Genomic DNA, 27,006 nt, shown 5'->3' with positions numbered 1-27,006 from the left:
CAGGTGAGGATTAAAACAAAACAAAACAAAACAATACATTATAGAGATAGAGAAGATTTTAATGGTTGGCAGAGGCTAGGAAGAGAGAGGGGTGTGGAGGTGGCTATAAGGGTTAAAACAGAGGCCATAGGCCCTCACTAGTTTGGCTCAGTGGATAGAGTGTCTGCCTGCAGACTCAAGGGTCCCAGGTTCAATTCTGGTCAAGGGCATGTACATTGGTTGTGGTACATCCCCAGTATGAGGAGGTAGTTGATTGGTGTTTCTCTTTCATTGATGTTTCTAACTCTCTCTCCCTCTCCCTTCCTCTCTGTGAAAAATCAATGAAATATATTTAAAAAAGAAAATCATGTGCTGGATTCAACTTAAGGTCTAACCCTGTTAAGGAGTAGGTGTTTATTCCTGCTAAAACCAAGGAATACAGGAGACTAGCAGCAAAACAATAGAAGAAGGGAGGAACAAGACTAGGACTGTAGTTGAAATGACGGGAAATTCATTTAGAAACTCATGGAGGGTCGATATGTGTGATGCGCACTGAGTTTGCTTACCTGTGTTTTCATGAATACAGTTGTATGAGAATGAGGAGAGCAGAGGAAATAAAGCCGAAACACATTGGGAAGCCGAGGTGTGGGCCCCAATTCATGCTGGCTCAGTAGCTGCCATTAGCTTCTTCCAGATCTAAGCCCAGAAAAGACAGGAACATGATTAAAAATATGCCAACAGGAATAAATGTATTCATGTATTCACTCTCCAAATTTAATCTTATTTTTAGGTGTCCCATTTTATATTATCTTTTCTGAAAATCACGTAGGCCTCGAATCCGATGATTTTTGGAAAAAGAAAAGCAGTTTGAAAACCCAATTTTGAGATGTTGTGTACTCTTTCACACAAATAGATAAGCAAATTTGTAAACTTTTATTCACACAAATAGATAAGCAAGTTTTAAAATTGTTTTTTCACTCAAATAGATAAGCAAAAATTGAAACTTCTCCCCACACAAATAGATAAGCAAGTTTTAAAATGTCTTATAGCTTTTTAGCAATGATATATATATATATATATATATATATATATATATATATATATATATAAAATTTTCCATGGTTCCAAAAAAATGTCATGCTTTATTAAGAACCTTCAAAAGAGTGCAAGAGTTGCATAATTTATTTTTTGAAAATTGCCACTTATTATAGCAGTAGGGGACTTCTTTAAAGATGATGAAACATCCACACAGAGTATTATGCTGGAAACTAGATATATTACATTTCAATATATTACTAGGGGGCATCGCTAGGAAATAAGTGACATATGTGGAATGGGGGGAAAGTATGTAAAGCACCCACCATTTAGCTAAAATGGGGGCATATAAAAGTAAATACACAGATTTGTTGATTTTTTTTTTAAAAGCAAAGGAAAAACATAAAACTTAAAAAAATGATTATTTAGCCCAGTCTATGTAGCTCCATGGTTGAGTACCAACCTATGAACCAGGAGATCAGAGTTCAATTCCTGGTCAAGGGCACATGCCTCGGTTGCAGACTTGATCCCCAGTTGTGGGGCGGGGGGCAAGAGGCAGCTGATCCATAATTCTCTCTCATTATGAATGTTTCCTCTCTCTCTCCCTTTCCCTTACTGAGATCAATAAAAAGATTTAAAAAAAGCAGGACTCTTACTGAATATTCCAAGGGGGATATACTTTAAAGACAAAATGAAGCTGAAAAAAAAAATCCTTAACTTCTTTTAGGATATGTTTTTGATAATTAGTATTAGCACTGTTATTGAGCAATGATTGGATATTTGGTATGAAAGAATTTTATATGTTATAATCTTACAAGTATGTTTAAAAAGAATCATTGTCTCTTGGAGAAACATGCTGAAATATTGACCAATGATGCTTAGGTTTGTTTATTTTAAGTAATCCAGGGGCTAGGCCGGTGGATGAAGTACACAGGAAGATGGCCATGAGTTGGTCATTCCTGGAGCTGGGTTATGAGCATGTAAGATTCATGCTCTTATTCCCTGTACTTTTGTGATAATTTTCAAATTAAAATATGGAAAATGTCAATTAAGTAAGAGTTGAAAATTTTAAAACAAAAGCTCATTCATTGTTGCTTCCTTTAGTAGCATGGAAGATTATCTCTATGGAAATGCAGCTTCCTCAAAAGCAAGTGCTTTCTATAAGGAATTACCTCTACCAAGGTTCATTACTTGACTTCATTTCAAACCATAAGGGTATTGGGATCTAGCACAAGGCCTTTTGGAGCATCATCAATTTAAAAAAATTAGGAAAAGGAAACTAGTTATTGGCGGGTGTGTGTGTGTGTGTGTGTGTGTGTGTGTGTGTGTGGCATGGAAGAAAATGTAGCCGGAGCTTCTTAGTCTTATGTGAGAAAATGCAGAGAAACAGAGAACAACAAATGTCCAGCTCCTGTTTGCTGATCCTGCTGATGGAGTCACCACCGCTGTTACTCTGTGGAGAGAAGGGATGGTGATGTGGCCACTGGAAGGGTTTCAGTCTTTCTACTCTTGCTAAGCTTCATTATTTGATTGTAAAATGAGGCAATTGTGAAGCTTAAATTAAAAACACGCCACTTAGATAAGTGCTGAAGATGGTGGCTGGAAATCAATGTGCCCAAAAAAACATTATGAAAAACTACACATTTTGTGTTTCCCCTTCCAAGAGAATAGAATCCACCGCATATGGTTGTCATTAGCTCCAAGTGAAATAATAGTGTATCTAAAGTGGTTATTACTTGTTATTATGCCTATTGTCATGAGGTCGCAAGATGATGGGACCCCCATTCAGCAGATGGCCCATCTCATATAGAGTTTTCTGAAAGCATGGGGCTCAGCGTTTGGTGGACTTCCAGAGACCTCAGAGGGCTGACATCATCTCTGAAAGCTCGCTTCCTTAGGTGATACCCTGGTTGACTTGCAGGCACGCATAGGCATGTTTATTGTGGTGGGCCTGTCCTTGATTGTCTGATTTTGGAAGGGGTGACAGATCCTGGATGCTTGGGTTGCAAGAGTGTATTCATTGAGGTGAGCTATGGAGGGGTTGAACAGGTGAAAATCTGGTTGTGATGACCGCTTGTTGCCTAGGCCACAGAACAATACATCTTTTCCTAAGTTTGTGGGAACATTTCAATTATCGATGCTCACTTTTCACACACCTATCCATTTTGCTGGAAGCTAAGTCACCCAAAAGGAATCAAGTTTGTACCCCTGATGCTGAATACTGTATTACAGGGGTTCAGAATATGTCACCCTAAAATACAACAATTTGGCATATTGATCATTTTGAATGGAAGGGACTTGAGAAACAGCGGGGGTAAGGACACTCTGAACCACCTTCATCTAGAAGGGGATGAAGGTAGATACCATATGAAAGGTACCCTCCCTGAAACCAGGAAGGTAGAAGGCATCCTTGTCACCAGAGACAGGAAATTTAGGGAACAGGGCTCTTTATATAAACCTTGCTAATCGCTGAAACCAGTTTGGCTCAGTGGATAGAGCGTCAGCCTGCAGACTGAAAGGTCCCAGGTTCGATTCCAGTCAAGGGCATGTACCTTGGTTGTGGGCACATCCCCAGTGGGGTGTGTGTAGGAGGGAGCTGATCGATGTCTCTCTTTCATCGATGTTTCTAGCTCTCTGTCACTCTCCATCCCTCTCTGTAAAAAACTCAATAAAATATATATTTTTTAAAAAATCTTGCTAATCTTCCCCATTTTACTACATTTAGTCCCCAACTCTGTCTTGTCAATTCTTCACATATTTATTGTTTCTTTGTCTAAAAATATGAAAGCTTTCTACTCTGGCCACTTTTTTGATTCTCATAGCTTTGTGGAACTCCCACATGTACTATACATAATTAAATTTGTTTTTCTTTTGTCTTTTTATTACAGGTGAGGTCTCAGGCAGGAACTTAGAAGGGCAGAGGGAAAATGGTTTTTCCTCTTTTATGGTATCTTATTAAATTAATAAACTTTATGAAGTAGGTGCGATTAGACTCTTTAAAGAGACAAACCTAAGGCACAGGTAAGTTCAGTGCTTTGCCCCATATCAGATAGCCAGACAATGAAAGTAAGCAATAAAGTGGATTTGAATCTATATATGTATGTCTACCTCCTATGCAGGTTCTGATTGCTGCCTGCTTTGTTAAAGCGAATGCTAAATATGTTACAATTTAAAGTAAAAAAGGGGGAAAGCCAAGTTAGTTATCCATTTACCCATTTAACCCATCTATTGAGGCCCTGTTATCTGCTAGACACTGTTCTTAATGCTTCCGAAGTTACAAAGCCAATACCTTCTTAGAACTTACATTTTAGTGAGGAAGTCATTAGCAAATAAGTATAAAAATACACAGTCATAAACAAATAAGTATGAAATATATTAATGTCAGATAACAATGAGTTATTGGAATACTGTGCTAAAACTTGCTAGTTTCTAGAAGAATAACAATTTGAGGAGACAAAGCATGAATACACAAAAAGTTAAACAGCTGAAAGTGGCAGGCAATCAAAATAAGAATTGAAACAAGGCACCGGAGATGAATCTCTATGAGTATTATAGAAAACAAATGATGAGAGTTTAGAAAATGGGAAGATTGCTCTGGGGAAGTGTTGGAGAGGAAACTGAAAACTAGATAGGATTTGGCTGGTCAGAGGGAGGGAGGTGATCTGGGACAGTTAATTATCTCCCCGAGACAACTGAGAGTTCATTCTTTTCTCTAATAGTTGCTAAACATGACAGATTTAAAGACTGTAAGTTCGGCCCTCCTGGCTCTTCATATTAAATCTGAAGCCCCATTCGATTTCATCAGCCTGACCTCAAAAGCATCAGCAAAGGCTTGGATGTGTATGCATCAACTTCTGGACTTCAACAGATGGATATGCTTTTTTTTTTTTTTTTCTTTTTTTAAAGGGGGGAAAAAAAAGCAAACAAAACACTACATTTACCATACCCTGTAGAATATGGAAATCTAGCTGACATTCTCATTTATTCATCATTCGCCTCCTTTAATATGTCATCCATCATTTGTTCCCCTGTCCCTTAAGAGCTTGTGAAAAGCTAGAGTGTAAATGACTGAGCAGTCAAATGCCAAATGCCTTCCATTATTTCTCTGATGGGAGTACGGGAAGATGGGGGGGAGGAGGAGAGAGAGTCAAGGTCTGTTCACAACAGTGGCTGATGCAATACAGAGTCTCGAGGTAGATGGAACAGGAACTTGATTTTGAACTTGTGGAGTACTCTGTCGGGAAGGACTTTGCAACAATGGTCAAAGGTAGGGCCCCGCTCTGTGTCACCCAGGGATTGCTGTATTTTGAAACCAGGTGCTGCACATGAACCATTCTAGAAAAAAGTCTCTTTGTCCAGGCTGCCTGAAACATGAGCACATGTCCAGAGGAATCGGCCCAGATCCTTTCACACATTCCCTTGGAATCCTTCCTACAAAGGTAGACTCAAAATTAATCCTGGGGGCCAAGGTGGCTAAAACATATGCGAGGGAAGTGACAGAATAGATTTTCAAGCAATGAAAAGGAAATGATAGATGACTTTTTTTCTGCCTACATTGATGGAGACATTGAGGAAAGAACAATGAAATATTTTTTAAAAATGCAACCAACGAAATATCCTTATTTCTCTGTTATTTCACTTCAGCTTTAGGTGTCAGAGACGTTTAGAGCAAAAGAAGTCAAATTTAATTTCCAGGTCTCTATGGTTGTCCAAGGAGCCCTGTAACCCGAAGACCCAATCACCTCCGAGTGGGCTGTTTTTCCACTTGTGTTTTTTTTTTCCCCAGGAACTTTTTTGGGGGATTGGGAGTGGTGGTATGGGGTTGAGATAAAGATAAAGTTCTGGAGTGTCGGTAGTATACACATTTTAATTATTTTGAAATAGTTGAATGAACCTAGTTAGAGGTAATGTATTCTAAAAATGTCAAACTTCTCAGAATAGAATATATTAATATTCCAATGACCAAAATAAATAAAATTAATTCAATGCATCTCTATTAAGTGCTCAGTGTTTAATAAAAGCCATTATGCAATGTGCCATGTGGGCTATATACACCGAGTGGCCAGATTATTATGATCTCTGAATGCATAATAATCTGGCCACTCAGTACACACACGCACACACGCGCACACACACACACACACACACACACACACTAGAGGCCTGGTGCATGAATTTGTGCATGGGTGGGGTCGGGTCACCCTGGTCAGGGAGAGAGAACATGGGCAGTTGGCCGGCCTGCCTGCTGGTTGAACTCCTGGTCTAGGAGACAATTTGTTTATTAGCCTTTTATTATATAGGATATAAACCAAGTGGCCAGGTTATTATGCATTCAGAGATCATAATAATCTGGCCACTCAGTGTATATCCTTTGGGAAGTGCCAATCTCACTAATGTTCAAAATAGTCTAAAAGCAGAAAACAACAACAAAACCTCACGATTTTGGTAAAACTGTGGTGGCTGTGTTTATACATACATATTGGTTTAAAAAATTCTACCAATGACTTATGCAGTTACATAAAATTTTCTATAGGAGAGCAGTCATGTAAAAAATTAGAGGTAAAATTAAAAGAGTAAAATCCCATTTTGTCTGGAGTTGTGCACCCTTCTACCTTCTCATAATATGACCAACGCAACCAGGTTTCCTTCCAGCACTGGAAAAAGTTGCTGGAGCTCACTGTATTCAGCAATAAGAACTGGTGTGTGTGTGGGGGGTCTTGGTCAGCTCTGCCCTAGACTTGAGCAAGAGATAACCCTGTCCTGAGCCATTGACTTTGACCATCTTTGTCACTGTGTTCAATGTAGGCTCTCCCCATGATGCGTAACCAGGATCCAGGGCTCATTACAGATTTGTGGGGTCAAGAGCAAAATAAAAATATCCATTTACAAAAGAATGCTGTGAAAGAGACATACAAAGATATGTTTTCCTTCTCCCACTAGTCTCTCTCTCCCTCCCTCTCTCTCTCTCTCTCTCTCTCTCTCTCTCTCTCTCTCTCTTTCTCCCTTTTTCTTTCCCTCTCCCTCAAACTTGTCATGGTGTTTTCATTTGCTGTTTCATGTCGTCCCAAGTTTTAAATTATTGGCATGCATCTTGCCTTTGCCTTCACATTGTGCAATGCAGCTGTAAATGTAAACACTGGAGCATTGAGCTCATATGCACAATCACCGAAATTACACAATCTGCATGTGGTTGCTCAATCCCCGGAGCTGGCCAGGAAAGACAAAACACAAGCCAGACTCTGAGAGGTGAGAGAAAGGAAGAGAGGATTCCCCCCCAGGCGTGGAGCCAGCTGAGGGAGCGCTGGGTCTGCAGATCTGGATGGGAGTGCGGGAGGGCCCTCTCCCGCAGCAGGGGTGCAGGGGAATCTTACTTAAAGGAGTACGTTCCCCAGGAAAGCTGGGCATCCATGGCCTTCCTCCCCTTCCTGTCCCAATGTGTGATTCAGGAGATATTTAAGAATGAGTGTGGGTATTTGCAACACTTGGACACAGTAGCTTAGACACATGTTCATGCTATTAAACATTCATTTTCTTTTTAGAACTGCAAAACATAGGTAGAGATATGACGTGTATCACATGTGGTTATGATTCTTCACATAGGCAGCCAGATGAACACTGAATGCTGGAATTGGGAGTAGTCTTTTTAATGAAAAAAAATAGTGATGTGATAGACTTTTTAAACCTTTTCAGCTGTATTTCAATATTTTGGTTTAGATATTAGATAAACATAAGTTATAATTTATATTCTGTCTGTTAATTTTAATGGCTAGCTTTTAATATTTTGAGAGTATAACTTTTTAGAACATGTTTAAAATAACTTTTCTCTTATATTTGATTTAATTTACATTGCATATGCTTTGTATATATTCATATTTTACTTTGTGCAAGAACAATACTGAATCACCACAAAACTTTTGTGCAGATCTTGTTTGTAACAATGTAATTAGTGATTTTCCTGAAACAAAGGAAAGAATAATAAATTTTTATGGCATGAAAGCATACTTTATGAATTGTGGAGGGCTCTGCTTTATTACTCATTCAGACATCACCAGCCCATAAACAGGATACCTTTATGTGCATAATAATAATTAACTTCAGTTGTCTTTGATGCTTTGCAAACATTCAGTCATATAAAACCATAGCTTTACTCATGTTCATTTTTTAACCTTTGTCAATACCAAGGTATAATTTTCAACGTTCAGAGGATAGAACTCTTTTCCTTAACTCTTTGGTAGCTCAATTTATAACTTTAAAAATTATTTTATTATTTTTTTCCATCACCACTTATCCTCGTTAACTTTTAAGTATTCAGACATATGGTTTACAGGCCTCCACAGTCTTCTTGCCTTGAACCTCAAATATTAGGTGAAGGCCTGTGTTTCTTTTTTGTTTGTTTGTTTTTCATTAAAATGTTGTTTCCTAATCTATAAAAATCCCAGACATAGAAGACAGTTGGCTTTTGTGAATGAGACCAATGGAGAGATTATAGCTTCAAATACTTCCTTTCTCAGGATCACTCTGGGGTATGGGCTCTTTGAACTTTGAACAGTTGATAAAATTACTTACACTGTCTAGGTTCATTTTTTTTCTCTTTGCCAAAACACATACAGCATCCAATATTGAAATATTAAACTTTGGGCCAGTGGCTCAATGGGAGATTTGAAATAGTTTGTTATAGAGTCTAAGTAAAAGGAGGTTAAATGATGCCAGGTCAGTATCATCCACTGGTCCCCAACATAAGTAAATGATGCTGGAGATTAAATAAATAAATGCATATATCCTAGGTAATAAAAGCCTAATATGCAAATTGATCAAACAGCGGAACAAATGGTTGCTATGACATACCCTGACTACCAGGGAGCAGATACTCAACGCAGGAGCTGCCCCAAGCCCTCAGGCCCCAAGCCAAGGCAGGTGCCAGCAGAGCCCCCCAATAGCCCATTGGTGGCCCCACAGATTGGCCCTGATCGTCAGCCAGGCCTAGGGACACTACCCATGTACAGATTTTGTGCATTGGGCCTCTAGTACATAAATAAAAACCTCCCTCTTTCTTTGAGTAAGTGATATGTGATTTACTATATATTAAAGCCCAAGAAATAGAAGCGCATAATTCAGAATCACCAAACACGTGAGGAAATAAGCCACCATGAGTAAGAATGACCAGAAACAAAAACAATAGCTAGACCCAAAGTAATTCAGATATTAAAATTTTAGATGAAGAATATAAGGTAATTTTGTATAAACTATTTGAAGAAATAAAACTTGGAATCACAGAAGCAGGAAGTAAAAGATTATGATCAAGTTATCAGATGAATCTGAGTAAGAACCAAATACAACTTTTGGAAATGAAATATATTGGCACAGGAGACTTCATGAATGGATGAACAAGCATATTAGGCCAGCATAAGAGAAAAGTAAGTAAAATAAAGAAGAAATATGAAGAAAAAAACCACACCAGAATTATACTCAGGGGGATATAGAGATGGAAACATTAAAAAAAAAAAATATGCAAAATAGCTAAGAGATAAGCAAAACAGAATGAGATCTAACATAAATCTAACCAGAGTTAATCTTTCAGAAGGAGAGAATAAAAGACAATTTTAGAGACACTGACACAATTTTCCTGCCCTGATAAAAGTATTAATTCCCAGATAAAAGAATCACAATTTATAGCAAAAGATAAATATAAAGACATTTACAAGAGGCACATTGTGATAAAATTGCAGAGCAATAGAGATGAAAAGATCTTCAAGCAGCAAAGGGGGAATGTCAGCTTGAGTACAAAGAGAAGAGAGTGGCTTTATGGAAGATGTCTGGATAGCAACTGTAGAATTAAGAACATTGTGAAATAATGTCTCCAAAAGTGCTGACACAAGATAATCTTCAATCCAGAATTTTGTACCCAGAAACACTATTTTTCAATGAGAGTTGGCTTAAACTGTCTGCTTGCTATTATCAGATGCCCCTTTTGATTTATGCTTTTAATACATCCCATTCATAAACTTATGTTTTATATCTTCGATAATCCAGTCACATGTACTATTTTTATTAGTGTGAAGGCCAAAGTAATAAAAATTCCATTCCTAGAATCTAAATTCCATTCACCCTAAAATGATTCTGGTGCCCTAGTTTATTCTCAGCATAGTTTACAATTTTCAAATAGTATATAGTACATAATAATCTGGCCACTCAGTGTATATCCTATATAATAAAAGTCTAATATGCAAATTGTCCCCTTGACCAGGAGTTCGACCAGCAGGCAGGCTGGCCAACTGCCCATGTTCCCCTCCCCCTGGCCAGGCTGGCTGGACCCCACCCATGCACAAATTCAGTGTAGATGCCAGGTTCATCTGTGTCCTTAGAACTTCTTTGGATATTTGAATTCCTTGCTTTTTTTTACATTAAAAACCTGGCCTGTTTCAAAACTAGATCCAGCCAGTCTAAGGACAAACTAAAATGCCCTCTTGCTCTTTAAAAATCAAACCTCATCTGTAATACAGTTGTATACATGGCCAGGCACAAAACTATGGTAATCAAGGCACCTCCTGTCACCCCTATGGGTTGTCATCCTTGCATTCCTGCATGGCAAAAACTGGCAAGGATTGGCCATATGTACATCAGTAAATGCCCTCTAATTCTGACAGCCATCACTTGTTGGAAATTGCTCATACTTGTATTTCCATTTTATTGTTGTTATTGTTCTGCCAACACTGCGGTACCTTTTTTCTTCAAAAAGGTAATATTCCCAGTACACTGGTATACAGTTTGGAAAACTTCTCCTTGTGCACTTCCGGCATCGAAATAAAAATCAATGGCATTTCTGCTAAGGAAGTTCAGTTCTTAATCCTGTGTTTGGATTATCTAGTGTTTATTGGTTCCAGACTTTCCTTTCTGAAACTCCACATGCCCTAGGACAGTATTAGCAAACTCATTATTCAACAGAGCCAAATATCAACAGTACAACGACTGAAATTTCTTTGGAGAGCCAAATTTTTTAAAATTAAACTTCTAATGCCACTTTTTCAAAATAGACTCACCCAGGCCTGGCATTTTGTGGAAGAGCCACACTCAAGGGGCCAAAGAGCTGCATGTGGCTTGCGAGCCGCCGTTTGCCGACCACGGCCCTAGGACATTTCCATGGGGTATCAACTCCTCAGTTAACTTTTTTTCCCTCAGAGATAATGAAAATTCCATGTTAGCTTCAGTAAAACATAATTAGGAAGGCTGCTCTACAGGAAAATGAATTCCACAGAATGAAAATGAAAAACAAAGGAATAATTTTGGATCCTATATTATTACTACTACCACTACTGCTACCACTGCTACTACTACTACTACTACCACCACTACTAACTACAAGGATCAGGACTACTCCTATTATTATTTGGCTCCATGATACTTTAAGGGAGAGTCTACCCTTTATTTTTCAGGCCCATTCAGCTGAGCCAGACACCATTCTGGAAGTTTCTTTGCGAGTCAATTCGGAAGCCATAATTTTTTCCTAATGTTGAACAATCCTCTGGAAGGAGGCCACGTCAGAGCATTCCAAGGTTGGAAGAGATCTGAACGTTTAGCTCATACAACCGACCACCACCGATTGTTCTGTCTCCTTTCCTGCGTTCCTGTCAGGAGGGTGGTCTGGCCTCCGATGGAACGCTGCAATGATCTGTCCTCTGAAACACTAGGAGGTTCTCTGTTTGATCATCTTTTACCTCATTCCTGGAGCAACTGCACTTGAACTGTGGTTGCAGAGCTGATCACGCCAAGGGGGTGGAAGGTAGAAAACTGGAACGGACCAGCCGAGTCCAGTTGCATAAAATCACTTTGCTATTGCTGGCATCCGACCAGCATAGATAACATTCACATCAAGAGGGCTCTTTTGTTGGAATTCGAATATTACCTCCAGGAGCCAGGGAGAACACCAGTTGCTCTCCTGTTATAAGCTCAGGGCTTTGCATGCTTTAGGGGCAATGAGCCTAAACAAAAAGGAATTTTCTTCCAGTGGTTTGCCTTAGAGCCAAGAGGAGCCATAATGCACACCATGGGAAGGAGGTATTTACTGGGCTTCAGAGCGAGTCTCCTCATGGCTTACTGCCTATTGTGTGAGCCTGAGTCCCTCTATTGTCCTGGAACTAACCCTTCGCTAATGCTAACCATTAGGCAAGGTATAATTTCTTTTCTTACACAATTTCTCAAGCAACGGCTCATACTTAATGACTGCCATTACAAACAGCTTTGCTCTATTGTACTAATTACTAGAAGGAACGGGCCGCGTCCTTGTATTTTCTTTTCAACTAATATAATTAACTTGTTAAAAACTGGACCTCGCCTGAAACTGGAGGCGGCCATGTGGGGGATGATATCTTGCATTTGAGAGACATATTTTAATGTGAGACACATCCTTCTTTCTCCCTTGGCTGTTCGGAGGGTTGCTGGTCAGAATGGTGAAGAGGCGGCCTTGGGGAGGGAGCACGCTGATGAATGAGTAGCCGCTGGATCTGTCCTTGGGGGGATGGAGTCTGAGAATCTTCCCTACTCATGGAGGATTAACTCCATCGGTCCCCTGAGCAGGACCACAGAACCACAGGCTTTGCGGAAGCCTAATCCCAGCCCAATGTCTAAAAGCCTCTACAGTGCTGGGGAAACTCCGTTACTCCGTTGTCTCTTCCTCCAAACACAACAACAACAACAACAACAAAAGGCTTGTTTGTTGAAAGATCCCCAGGCATGGAGCTCAGGGGCAGGATTGGACACATCTAGAAGATGGAGTGAACGGGGCCTGCAATTAGTGAACACATATGAAGCAGACTTCATCTCTTCATCTCTCACCTTCTTGAAAAGTCCAAACTTTAAAACTAAAGTCTTGCCTGGCCAGCGTGGCTCAGAACCAAAAGGTCACTGGTTCAATTCCTGGTCAAGGCACATGCCAGGATTGTGGGCTGGATCCCCAATAGGATGTGTGCAGGCAATTGATGATTCTCTCTCATGGATGTTTCTATCTATCCCTCTCTCTTCTTCTCTCTCTCTAAACATCATGATTTCATTCGGTCAGACCTGGAAGTTTCTGAGCTCTCTGAAACTTGGTTTCTTGAGACAAAAGTTGGTTTCTTGAGACACTGGATGGTCTATGAGTGTGTGCTTCAACTCCATAGCACTATATTATGAATAATTATGCTATAATTGCATTCCAAATAATGCCAGTCTATGCGTGAAGCACTTGCTTAAAAAAAATGTTACCCTATGAGTGACAATTCATGATGATTTTTCTAGAAGGCTAAAAAACCCCACAAAACTCAGAAGTTTATACAAGTATAAATATACAGGGTGGGGGAAAAGTAGGTTTGCAGTTGTTGTATGGAAAATAACACTATCATTAATAAATAATACAAGAATAAACTCTGTGTTTCACATACTCACACCTACCTTTCCCCCACCCTGCATGTATGTGTAATAAACATCTAGATATATTAAATTTCTGGAGTATGTACACATACATACATTTATATAATTTACACAATTATGTAATTGTATATATATTATATACATTTTTGAAAAAACATACATGTGTTTGTCTATGAAGGTCAAAATTGAGATCTCAGATGTGGATCTGCTTTATTATTTGATTACCTAGGCTTTAAAGGTTTAAGGGGAGGAAGAGTAGAATTCAGAAGTACCAAAGTTTACCCTGGCCAGGCAGCTCAGTTACTTAACAGTGTTGTCCCAATACACCAAGGTTTTAGGTTCGATCCCTGGTCAGGGAACATACAAGAAGCAACCAATGAACGCATTAATAAATGGAACAACAAATCGATGTTTCTCTCTGTATGTGTGTCTTTCTTTCTCTCTCTCTCTGTAAAAAATCAATAAATAAAAAATTTTGGGAAAGTATCAGAGTTTTCACAAACAGCCTTCTTCTTAAAGGGTTCCTGGCCAAGTTTGGATATCCTGAGAGGCTGAGGAAGTCACATGACCTTCTGGGCACATTCCACACTGTCCAAACCTTTTTGGGCTGACCCATCGCAGGCAATGAGCTCAGCAAAACAGGCAGCACCTTAGGCAAACAAGACCGTTGGACCTGAAGGACAGGCAGCCTTCTACTTGGGTTCCTGTAAGAAATGGCTGATTCAAAAATTGTTTTCTTTTCACTGAGTTAAAAATAGCGGAAACTGAAATAGCTCATCCTATGAAATAAGAGTAAAGATGTGTGTATTTTTTAAAACTGTCTTTCCTTAAAAAAAAAATGTGTTGCATTAGACCAATCAGGCAGCTGCAGCCAGGATGGAATGTTAACCATCCCACCGGATGGCAAATCGGAGGGGAACATGCCTTTCATCTTAATTATAGGCTGGGCACGGGAATGCACTATACCCTTTGCTGTGTATGAGCTGGAGGAAACTTTCCCAGGGTATTTTTCTTTTGCATTTCTGACTCTTATTGGATTGGAAGCTCATTCATGTGACCCGGCAGGGTCCATTTTCCATAATAAGGCTAAAAATATGCCAGCAATGTTTTCCTTAGCAAGAGTCTGTGTGTGTTCAACATGAAAGCGACAGGACTCCTTTTCCTGTGGCTCCCAGTTCCCCTTTTCCTGGAGACACTCCACTGTGATCCCACCAGGGTTATTGCTCAGATAGGCCCATAACCCGGAGTGGAACCCACAATGGAACAACTGTAGGAATGGATTCCAAGTTCCTCTAAAATACAGATTTTGCTCTTTCTTTATGGTTGTGTCTCTGATGACTCACCTTTGGTAGATCACAGGCCTGGAAATGTTTTTCCTGTAAGAGGAGTGCATTGTCACTGAGTCATCCATACTGGTAACCAGGGTCTCTTATGACCAGGGATTTGTATCTAGAATGAGGGGTGACTGTAACGGAGCCCACCAATTGGATGATCAAGGGATAAGAAAGTGAGCAAGGGTCTGTGCTTTTGCGTTGGGCAGAGGCCGGTTGAATTCACTGATGCCTGTATACCTTTGGTAGACTTTACTTGCCAACCTTAACTTCCTCCTCTGCAAATTGGGTATATAAAGTTTTCTCAAGGATTACATGTATCAATGTATCTGATGGACTTAGCATAGCACCTAGGTTATTGTAAGGAGAGAGCCTTGTAACCTTGGTCTCATTTATAATCAATTGAGTCAACTAACCATAGATAGAGTCCATAATCCCGTGAGTAAAAATGCTCACTGTGACTAGGATTATTGTCCTGGTCTTCGTCTGATGCCTATATGTGACTCCAATTCAAACGCTTTGGACCAGGCTTGCAAATGGAGGCAGCTTTGCCCCCAAAGTAGGCATCTGGTCTTGGCTATCATATCATCGGTGTGGGGAACCAGCTGGTGAGCATAGAATGTGAGTATTGCAAGCCATTCTATGATGCATAAGATAGCTACCCCTCTCTCCACAAGAGAGAATTATCTGGACCAAAATGTCAAGAAACCCTGGTATAGAACAAAGATGTCAGGATATGTTGTTGGGGCTGGAAAGATATCACAGGAGCCATCCCAAGAACCAAATCTGGTGAGCTTCTCTCTAGGCCTCCGGGGAGAGGGGGTGGGGGGGGGGGTTTGGGTGCCTGCTGGGTTTAGGGCTGCATTAACGGAGGCTGAGACAGTCTGGGTTTCTGAAACCACTGTGCTTCCAAAGAGGCCAGGATGCTGGCTGATGGTAAGTGCCTGCAGGGAATCCCAGAGATTAGATATAAATTAGAAGCGGTTTTACCTGGCTTAGTGTCACTCCTGACACTAAAGGAGCATTTTCCAAAGTAAATGCATCTCCAAAGCAAGTTGACATTTTTACCTATTTAAGAGGCTTTTTTTTTTTTTTTTTTTTTACCAGCTCGCAGGAAGATGTACAAACCAGCCTGTCTATAGAGTAGCTGCTTCTTGGCCCAATCCAGGGGTTGCCAGATGCCAGGTGTAGAGAATGCTTACAAAAATGATATCCACCTTAAAGAAGTCAAAGGTCATATTTTGATTGAATTCCAGAAACAAAAGTTCAGATTTTTCTTGTGAGATTCAATGAAAGGGTTTTGTCTTAGCTTCACATCTTTTAAAGCTCTGGATCTCCCTTTGCTTTTCAGGAAGTGTTAAGTGCCTCTGTCAAAATACTTAAAGGCTGATTTCGATTTAGAGGTCTGTGTTCATGTATAATCCCATATGTTAACCTATAATAAGTTACAGTGGATACTTTTCCCTACATGTATGTACTAAGTGTTTTCAGGGTTATTCCACTTCTGGCTTGCTTCTCATGCTGATTTGTCATACTTTGCTTGTGATGGTTTTGTTCTGATGTCTCCAAAATTAATTCACCACAACCTGGTAAGGTGGTTCCATGACTGGACAAAGGGAGTCTAATCTCCTGTCACTCCAAGTCTGTGTTTATGGGTCATGGCACACTGAAAAGTTCTCAGCCGCATACTATTCTATTCTTGGCACACAGAAATTATTTTGCTAGTGTTGGCATGCTATACTATGGAGAGTGAATTTTTATCGGTACTCACACTGTCAGTGCTGCAATGACTGATTGAAACTAGGGGGGGAAAAGCCATAAGAAAGCTTCGTGCAAAAATATCTATAGAAAACTACACTGTGCATTTCTTTAATTCATAACTTAGCTTAAAAACACACAGAGTGAATAAAGACTGTGAAAAGGCCATTGGAAAGAGAGCCCATAGATTTTTGGATACTCCAAGGTGTGAGCTAGAGAAATTCATGTACACCCTGCTGAGTGGCCAGTAGCTCATTTCTACAAATGGAAGGATTGCCCTTTGTCATCTCATGCTATCATTCTACAATTCAGTCAAAATAACACTTCATTCCAATGTGTGGCGTTGCATAGAAGAGAGGTCTATAATAAATGTGGAGCCCACTTGATTAAATGGTAAATTATTTCTGAGCAAAAACACCAAGAAGGACTCTATGATCCATGGACATCTGCCAGGCTCACAGGTCTGTTCTGGGAAGTGGTCACAGAGGTTCCTTCCACGCATGCTGCTCTTCTTGCCATGAGAACTCACTGCATTGGTCACAAGTGATTAGATAATAGGGCCCGGAAAGCACCTAATACAAAGAGACCAATGTACATGTTGGCCAGTGGCCCCTATTATATTAATATATCTCTTTTAAAAAAAAGTTTTTATTGATATTTAGAGAGAGAGGAAGAGAGAGTGTTAGAGAGAGAAACATGGATGAGAAAGAAACATCATTGATCGGCTGCTGGGGATTGATTCCACAACCAGGGCATATGCCCTGACTAGGAATCGAACCGGTCATCTCTTTGTTCCTGGATTGATGCTCAACCACTGAGCTACAGCTGCTGGGCTATATCTCTTACATTATAAAGTGAGTGGATGAGCCAAACTTTCTTGAGAAATGTGGTTTGAGGAGAAGTCGGCAGATGGCAGAGTGGTGGGTAAACCAAGAGGCCCATAGGAACAATAAATAACTAGAAGAGAGGAGGTATCAGAAGCCATCAAGGAAGCTAAATCCATGGAGAAATAAAAGCCTGAGGCAGTATTTGCTACAAGTAAGCCCAAATCCTGAAGTGCCAGTTAATGCTTAGTAGCAAATGTCTAGCCATCGGCGACATATTCAGAAAAAAGACACCACCATCAGAAACATATATTAAAATAAAAACACCAGGTTGTAAAAGCCTCATGACTTGATAGACTATATCACACAAATAAGAATTAATGATTAGGAGAAAAAAATAACAGGTCTTTCTTAAATGGAGCACATTGTAAACAGATGCTAATTATGTGCCAATGAGCAAGTTTGATGCAATGTCTCCATTGGGGCCTTGACCTTAGTCTGACCTTGAACTCAGTGAAGTTTAAAATGCGTTAGTTAAAATGCAGTTGTATCATGGTAAGTACTGAGCTTTGACATCCCAAATTGTTTCTCTCTGTCCTCCACTTCCTCCTCTTCCTTTTCTTTTTTTTTTTTAGGCTACAAGTATCTGGAAGATGCCAACCATCACTAATTCCTCTCTGAATGCCCACTGACAGCATGATAAGGTGCCTTGGATATAGTAGGTACTCAAGAAACACACATAGATAAGGTAGTGATGAATCCCAAACAGTAGAATGACTTTCTCAAATATCTATAGTTGGGTTGGGGCACTTTATGAAATGCCTAAGGTATTTTTGACATACGAACATAATGGAAAAAATGTATGTGGGCTAGACATATTCAACATTCCCTGGACTCCCCTGGCTCTGGTTCCCCAAAGTCATTGCCGGGTCATGCATTCACCAGAGGTCAAAGCCTGGAGAATGCCTCTTTGAAGCTTCTCCGAATAAGGGTGTAATTTCAAGTTACTAATAACTCGGGAACACTTGATCTCTTTCCTTATTCTTGCCCAGATGAGTCATTTTCTTGGTAGTTTACCTTGAACTCCTCCTATTTATACACAGCAGACCAGCTGGCATGGAAAATCATATGCATTTGTCTTTCAAATAGAAATATTATATTCTATATGCATTTTTTCCTCCTTGGACTAGTCTTTCCCTCAAGTTTTTTTTTTTTTTCTCTCCCCATTTCTTCCATGCTATTGTGTTTCCCTAAAACTAGGTAAGTTTTTTCCTTCCGGGGTGAAATCAGTCATAAATCTACCAGGAAGGCGGGGGTCTCCACCTTTGACTGTATTCATTATCTTAGAACAAAAATAACAGAGACCCACTGCATTGTTCCCCGAAGAATCATCCAGAAGAACTTCCACTTTTCAGAGCCTCATTTGTTTTCTAAATCCCCGAAGAGAGATTTGACTCAGCAAAAAAATGAGCTCTAAGCCTTCTTCAGCAGCAGCAACAGCAGCCGCGCTGTGGATGTTGGCTCGGGGACCGGCCTAGTTATTCAGCAGATACTGTCCCAGCCAAGCCCTGGAACAGCTCTAGTACTGCCCCAAATGCTGCCTACCAACTGTTGCCTAGGTGAGAAGAGCCCTGGCCATAAATCCCTGCACCCTTCCCCTCTCCCCAAATCCTGCCTGATTCATTTGTTCACATGACGCCTTCCGAGTGGAAGGTCTGATTGCCTGCCTTCTGGCTTGCTTAGTCTTTCTTTCTCTTCTCTCTCTGTGTCTCTCTGTCTCTGCCTGTCTGTCTCTCTCTTCATCTGGTAAGAGAACTCGTGAAAAATGGATTTCGAGAAGACATCTGCCCCCATGTATCACTAACATACAAGCTAAGGAAAACTATCAGAGCTTATTTAAAGCTGTTTTGGGGTTCTTAAAATTTCCATTCGAAATTTTTTTTTTTTTTCCTGAGAGCATTTTGGGCTGTGAGCAATAGTTTGCTTTCTGTGGGGTTGATTGAAAGGTTTGTCTTCTCTGGCTCTCTGTAATTGTAGGGAAGGTGATTAGTTGATGGCATGTGTCACCTGAAAGGATTCGTTGCATCAGCATTGCCACTTGTCTGAGTTGTGGCTGCCCTAACAGAATACCATGAGCTGCCTAACTTAAAGGAAACACATGCATTTCTCACAGTTCTGGAGGCTTCCTGGTTTGTAGACAACCCACCTTGAGAGAGAGAGAGAGAGAGAGAGAGAGAGAGAGAGAGAGGGAGGGAGAGAGAGAGACAGTCCATTGGAATGACTGTCTCTTCTTATGAGGGTACTAATACCATCCATGAGGGCTACATCCTCATGACTTAATTACCATTAATTAATTAGTTAAGTAATTGGATGTTTGGATTTCAGCATAATAATTTGGGTAGGGCACACTCATGGAATCCTTAGTATCCTTATATATGCCTTCTTTGATATTCTACTTTTCAAACTTTGCCTTTTTTCCTCTATCCAAGTCTCATCAATTTCCTAAATACTGCTCCTAAATATCCTTGTCCTTAGGTTATGTTTCTTATTTTGTTGACTATACATGCATATATTAGTTTGCTCAGAGCTTAACTAGTTAAGCCTAGTTTCTAAGCTTCATTTAGATACACAGGAGACTAAATGAGATTTTAAACCTCGGGGCCTTATTCTGGGAATCAGTAGAGACAAGAGTATGGCTTTGACTTATGTAGGAGAATTGAACATAATCAAAAGATTTAGTCAAGCTGATCCCTTATTGCCCAAGGAAAGTCCCTTTTAAGGAACTGGGCTGAACCCAGGTATGTTGGCCAGGTCCGAACAAATTGAGAAAAACCTCTCAGTCCATGTTTTATTCTACTGCCTTTTGAAGAACTGCCACTGAGTAATAAAAGAAGATTTATGGCTGGTCAGTGAGTTCCCAGTCACTATGACTAGGAAAACTCCAGCCACTGAGAAAAACTTGCTAGCACTGTGACCTCATTTAAAGCACTAAATCCCTCAAAATCCCAGCATCTTCATTTATAGAATGGGGAGGTTCTGGAGAGACCAAATAAACTGTGAATAAAGACAACAGCAACAGCCATGGTAGTAGCCACTCTCCAAGATGGCGCCCAATGGTTCCTACCTCTTTGTATTTCTAGCCATGTGCCCCCACAGGAGGCCAGGGGTTAGCCTGTGACAAATACGGCAGAGGTGGTGATATGCCATTTCTGAGGTTAGGTTGTAAAAGTTTTGTCTTTGTCATGCTCTTTCTATGCCTATCTATCTGTCTGTCACTCTGTCAGTCTGTCTGTCTGTCTCGCTCCCTAGGAAAAGCCATCTGCCGTGTTGGAAGCAACCCTCTGGAGAGGCCCACATGATGAGGCACTAAGACCTTCTCCAACACAGTGAGCTTGGAAGCAGATCCTTGCACCCTGACATGTCTTCAGATGACTGTAGCCTTGGCTAACACCTTGGAGGGCAATCTTATGAGATGCCGTGAACTGGAACTACCCGGCTAAGCTGTTCCCTGATCCTAATCCTAGACACTCTGTGACATAACACATGTTATTTTAAGTTGCAATGTTTTGGGATAACTCATTAAGCCTCAATAGATACCACAGTGACATAATAAATATAGCTAATCAACCAGGTCCCCTTTTCTCCTTCATAGAGAGATCTTCATGGTGTTGCGAAGGTCTACACTTGGGTACAGTGATTCCAATGGAATGACTCTCCTTCTGACTCACCATGTAGCTGTCTGAGATTACATTATCCACTAACTCAAACACCTGTCACTTCTGCCATGTTGTCCTGATGAAATGCCACTCCTGGCACTTGACACACGAGTCTCACTGGCAGCATTTAGGAGACCAAGGCCTCTGATGGAAACAGCTGTTCTGTTTGTCTTTGTTGCTGCTGATACTGCACCACTGCGCCGGGTTTGTTGCCTTGGTTCTGAGTCAATATGGTTTCCATGAATGACATCCAGTGTTAACCTGCAAAGCCATGCCTAGAACACGCACAAGGACTGGGACCATGAAGGACACTGACAAACTCTCATCATTCACATATCATCCCTGAACCACTTCTTCCATCAACCCCCAACTCCTTACCTGTTGGGGACTTTTCTTACCATTTCAGACCTTGCCTTTCTCTGCTTCCCTAATTCTGGCTTTCTGTCCTTCAGGTCACCTTCAATACACAATCCGACTCTGTTTCACTTGGCCATGGGATCATTCTCTCTTGGAGCTGCCTCCATGGGTCGAGATCTGGCCATATTTGCCTTGGCACTATGAGCTGGACTCGGAAAAATTCTAGATTTGTTGCCTGTTCTCACCTTTTAAATGTTGCCTCTGAGTACCTGATCTGAGCAAGATCCAGGCTGTGCCTCTTAGCTCTTCCATATGGCCCAATCTGGACCATTCACACATCATCAGTCTGGGCCAGGATGACTCCTGCTCTTTTCTCCATTCTCCCATTTTCTAGTTTTGTCTTGTTGCTTAAGCTGAAGCCCTGTGATAATGCTGGTAGACCCCAAAGAGAGACCACAGTGGTTCTCAACTGGAGTTGGCATTCAAATCATTTGGAAAACTTAAAAACCATTCAGGTGCCCAGGTCCTCTCTGAGACCAATGAAATGAGAATATCCGGGTATATAGGGCTCAGGCATGAATATTTATGAAAACCTTCCCAGTTGATTTTCCCAAGTAGTCAGGTTTTAAAATGTACAGCTATAGTTGAGCAAGTTCAAATGCTATACTTGCTAAACCAAAACCATCTGGGGGCCAGATTCCCACTGGGGTGGCCAGTTTGTGACGTCTGAGGAGAGGGTGAGTTGACAGCCTCGCTGGGAAGCCAGGGGCTTTGTTTGTGTGTATTCCACAGGATACTCCCGGGCGGGCAGAGGAAACAGGGAGCAGAGAATTCAGAAGCCACCAGCCAGTGCCCATGCTCTCGGGGCAACCCTGCACCAAGAGGACAGCTGATAACCTGCAAGTAATTATATGTTTATGGCGAGGGAGTCCTTGATGAAAGATGGTGTCGCACACATGTGGTGTTTAGAGAAAGTCTTTGCAGAGTTTTTGACTTGGCACTCAGAATCCCGAACCAAGGCTAATGGTATTTTCCTGCATAACATTTGGTTTGTGCACATGGAGATTCGAGAGAGAATGAGTGTCGAAGCCATAAGAAAGAAGGACTCGGAAGCTGCCCATTGGAGGAGAATCAATGTACAAATATAGTTCTAAACCTAAACATGTCAGTGGTCATATTCTGTTCCAGTTGTTAGCTATAAATATCACTTCAGGAATATGGATTTGATCTTTCAATTAGTGTGAACAGCTGGATTCTTCAGATGAATAAAAGATGATTTGAATTACTTTCAAATGTATGTCCTGTAACACATCTTTTATATAATAACAACAGCACCTTTAAGGGATACTAATATACATAGCAAGTGCTTCCTGAATTCTAAAAAGTATTTTGACAGAGCAGTTCATGATGTGTTAATATAGCCATTGTCACTGTTCTGCTGGTTAATTAATAGAAATTGTATTGATAACTTTTAAAGGTTTTAGTTAGTTCTATTCATAAGCTAGATGCATGGGGATGAATTACACTCCATTGACAGTCTTGACTGAAAAAATGCATATATTGAAAAAATATTATTCATACTCAATATATATGAATATTGACAACAGGAAATGCAGTTTTTAAAATTGGGAGTTTTAAAAATTATCTCAATATTCTAGACTCATTCTGGTTGATAGTCCAGGAGAGCTCTTAGTGAGGTACAGAAGGTCGGTTGGTTCCTAAAAGTACAGGCCTTTCTTTTTTGTGACTTGAAGAAGAATATCTCACAGTTAGGTCAATCATTTGATATTTACTAGTCTGTGCAGAGTGTGAAACAAAGACCCCAGGATATATGGCTTATATCCCAAGAAATGCTTCCTAGAAACCTAGAGGTCTTTAAAGACAGAAAAATAACTCACTAAAGTATTTTTTTTTCTCTAAGGGTCTGAATGAGAAAAGGTAATTCTCGCAAAGGAGACCTTTTTCGTGTCTGAGGGACACATAAAACATGGCGCCTTAGAAGAACTTCCTGTTCAGAGGGAAGGTAACATTACTTGGCAGTGACAGTGTCCAAAAACTAACCAAGCTTGTGGAAAACAAGCACGAGTCCTTTCCTTGGAAGGCCTTTGGGAAAATATGTCTCCAACGGTTCCCTTGGAGCCAGTATTTCAGAGACAACATAGGAACCACATGTCCTTTCTCTTACATGTCCACTGATGTCTAACGTGGGAGTTCCTAACAACCAGGTTGTCCTAAAAGCAGCTGATCTCATTCCCTGTGGGCACCGAATTCCTCTTTCCTAAAATCCTGGATGGGTCCAGAAGCTCTGGCGCTGCCCCCTGTGCAACCCTTCCCTGCCTACAGGCATCCCGAGGGGACTCACAGGGACCTGCAGACCCTGCTGCCACTGAGCAAAGGAACAGCCTCTCTTGCTATCAGACATCTCCAGGAATGCGGATGCAACAGTTAGCTCTCTCTGCAGCCTCTTGTGGTTAAGATGAATAGCATTCTTTCAATTGCTGCAGATATGAAATACCCTCCGCCTTCGAGTCAACAATTAAAATCTCAGGGTCCATTTTTTGCAGGACATGCTGAAAATGTTTGAGTTGGGGGGAGGGGGGGTAAAGCATTTTAAACTTGAGTGATATGTCTATTTATTCTGTGTCTACACATTGTAAATGAAAGATTATTTTTCAGTGATTTGAGTTTTTTCATGGTAGAGATCGTCAAGACAGGTGGTATGCTCTCCAAATAAAATAGTTTTTATGACATGAACTGGATATTTGACAAAGTTCATTTTTGTTAATGCAAAATATTTAGATGGACTCAGCTTCTCTTCTCTTCAGTCCCCTCACCTGGAAAATGGAGATAATCATGCTACCTGCATGTCTGGTCCCACCCTATTTTTCCTTAGGAATTTAGAAGCAGAGCCAAAAGGAAGTGTTCTAACCTTTTCTGTGGATTTGCTTTCTCAGGAACCTTTTCTCTCCCCCCCCCCCCTTTTTTTTTTAATTCTATACCTCCAACCCCCATCCACCACTACCTCCCTAGAGCACTTCCCTCAATTACTCTTCCTAGGTTCCTAACAGTATCACCCAGCCTCCCTCTTTCACTCTTCCCTGCATGCTACTCTTTCCCCTGGAGTGACCTTCTTCCTCAGCCACCTTAGCTGCCTCTGTTCTTTGAAGGATCAGTTCAAGTACCACTCACTCTAGGGTCCCTGAGAGATCCGTCAGATAGAGATTCTGTGCCCCTGACATGTTGCCAGCCTCTGCCAATCGCAAGGACCCTCCCAACATTCTGTGCGCACCATTGCCATAGCCCTGTCATGCCGAACCCTAACTGCTGGTTTATAAGCCTGACATGACCATATTTATGACATTATATATGTTTTAATTCTGTAGGTTCTGGCAGAGTGCCTGACTCAGAGTAAGTCTTTAAATGCCCACTGATTCAACCAATCAACTTCATAAAAATCAGTCAAATATTTTGCACATCATCTGATACTAATTATCTGCCTCTTTGGATTCTCTTAAAAAAAAATTTTTTAAAAAAAGTATTACACTCCAAAGAACAAATGCATGGGGGAAATATCCATCTACTGATACTTCTCTGTTGAATAACCAACTGGAGGAGCTGATGTGAAAGAATGCAGGAACTCTGTGCACTATCTTTGTGTGCTGAGTTCTCCCATCCTATGATTTTGGGGTAAAATAGGGAAGTGATAACATGGAAAGTTACTTGCTAAAATAGCCCTTACTAGATCTTAAAAGATGTGTTTAAGACAGTCAAAGCTACATAGGCCAGATAAACCTATTCCTTTCAGGAAGCTGAGCAGCGGTCCAAATTAGTTTGGCCACCAGGAAGGAGACTGGTTTTCCATGGGAAACAAGGTAGGAGGAAGGCTACCATGTACCAGTAGCAACGTTTTGATAAGTGGGACCAGAGCCCAAGAGGTAGGACACAATATTTCCTAGTTTGCCTTGGAGAGCTCCAATTTATGAGGGCTGAGGTACACTTATTTGTAGCATCCTATTTCTTTCTTCAAGGTGTCCCAGGTGGAAGAGTGATGGTCACTGTATTGAGAGGAGAAAAAAGAGAGCAGCTCACCTGCATATGGATCTGCCTGCTCATGAGAGCTCCAGGTATTCCTCTCATTTCCTGTCCCCTGTCCACTGAGAAAGACCGTCCCTCCTCTGATGGGCACACTAACTAGATCACTTTGCACCAAGGACACTCATTTCACTTTTAACTAGTCAAATATCATTCTTCCATTATTTCTTTCATTGGGTAATTTTGAATAAACTATATTAATGATTTTGTTAATTAAGTTGTGTAAGTAAAATGAATTGTAATTTGAGTGACCTATAACCATGGGGGTTGTTTGCCTTTGCATTTCGTCATTTTGTTGAAACTATTTGAAGTAAAAGAATACAGACTCTTCCCCAGAGATGATAATTCTTGTTTGATCTTCCAAAATCACAAATACCAGCAAATCCAGAGGAAAATGGACAGGATCACATAGGCACAAAAAGTGGCAGAGAAGAATTCTTCATAGCTGGCTACTTCTGTCCAAATTAAAGGTTAGGTCTTCCCAGTTTAAAGAAACAGCTAGTTGTGACTGGTCTTGAACATGGTATGGGGTCAAGACTAGGGAAAGGACAGCCACAGTGATTGTGAGCTCATCATTTAAATTGAACCCTATGGGATCGGTACACATGTACAAACCACTCTGGGAAAATGTGAAAGTTCAAGCTGCAGAGTTTTCCTGTTTCAAGGGCAACAACCAAAGGTTTTATCAGGCAACTGGGGTGATCTGGTACATGAAGGGAGAACACGCAGTTATGGAGGCAGCTCAGATAAGTTGGGAGGATCTCAAAAATGAGCAGTTATGTGTTGTTACTTTGACATGCTGATGCTGTAGCATCAAGAAACTTGATAGACTCTTCTAGCTGCAGAAAGACCCTGCCTGGGTGGAAGGTGGTGTGCCCGGAAGAGTATTTATTGAGTTTCTACTCTTCTAAGGGCGGTGCTCATTGGAAAACATGGGGCCAACAGGCCCCTGTCCACATGGAAGTTATATTCTAATTCATAGATATATACTATCAGAAAGAGTTACCAAAAAGATATTTAGGTAGTGACAAGGTAGTAGAGAAGAGGAAAGTAGGTAAGGGGGTCAGAATTATGGCTGTTATTACAGATAATATGATCAGGAAATGGGGGGGGGGGGGTTGTTCCAGCTGGTATATAGGTCTCAAGGAGGCACGGCTGGTTTTTCAAGTAGTAACAATCTATGTGGCCCCTGTGACGCATCATTGTGACTTAGAAAAGATAGAAAGAAAGCAGGTGGACCAGAACCCATGGGCGTTGTAAGACAAGTCATGTCAGGAGACTACTATGCTCTCTACAGAGAAGATTGCAGTAGAATAATTGGATCAGCTAAGGGCTGGTGTTGAAAAGGATGATATTTTCCCATTTGAGATATATTTTTAAAGCTGAGCAGACAAATTGCCTTATGAATTAGTTACAAAAGGTAAGAGCAAAAGAAGAGTTTAAGGAGACATACTGCCAGGGAATCCACCAATCTGATTTGAACTCATGCTGGGACAATCTCCATCTCATGTG

At 40.7% G+C, this 27,006-nt stretch overlaps 1 long non-coding RNA gene across 1 annotated transcript in view; it reads right to left on the bottom strand.

The window, feature by feature from the left end:
• Positions 1 to 545: 545 nt before the first annotated feature.
• LOC118727656 overlaps positions 546 to 27,006 on the bottom strand; it is a 225,953-nt gene continuing 199,492 nt past the window's right edge. The window contains exon 5 of the long non-coding RNA XR_006742620.1: positions 546 to 675. This is a non-coding gene — a long non-coding RNA (uncharacterized LOC118727656). The remainder of the gene's footprint in view (positions 676 to 27,006) is intronic.

Source organism: Pipistrellus kuhlii, unplaced genomic scaffold, assembly GCF_014108245.1.
Source record: "Pipistrellus kuhlii isolate mPipKuh1 unplaced genomic scaffold, mPipKuh1.p scaffold_m20_p_25, whole genome shotgun sequence".
Taxonomy (NCBI): domain Eukaryota; kingdom Metazoa; phylum Chordata; class Mammalia; order Chiroptera; family Vespertilionidae; genus Pipistrellus; species Pipistrellus kuhlii.
The sequence above is the reverse complement of the archived record's forward strand: the minus strand, read 5'-3'. Positions and strand labels throughout refer to the sequence as shown.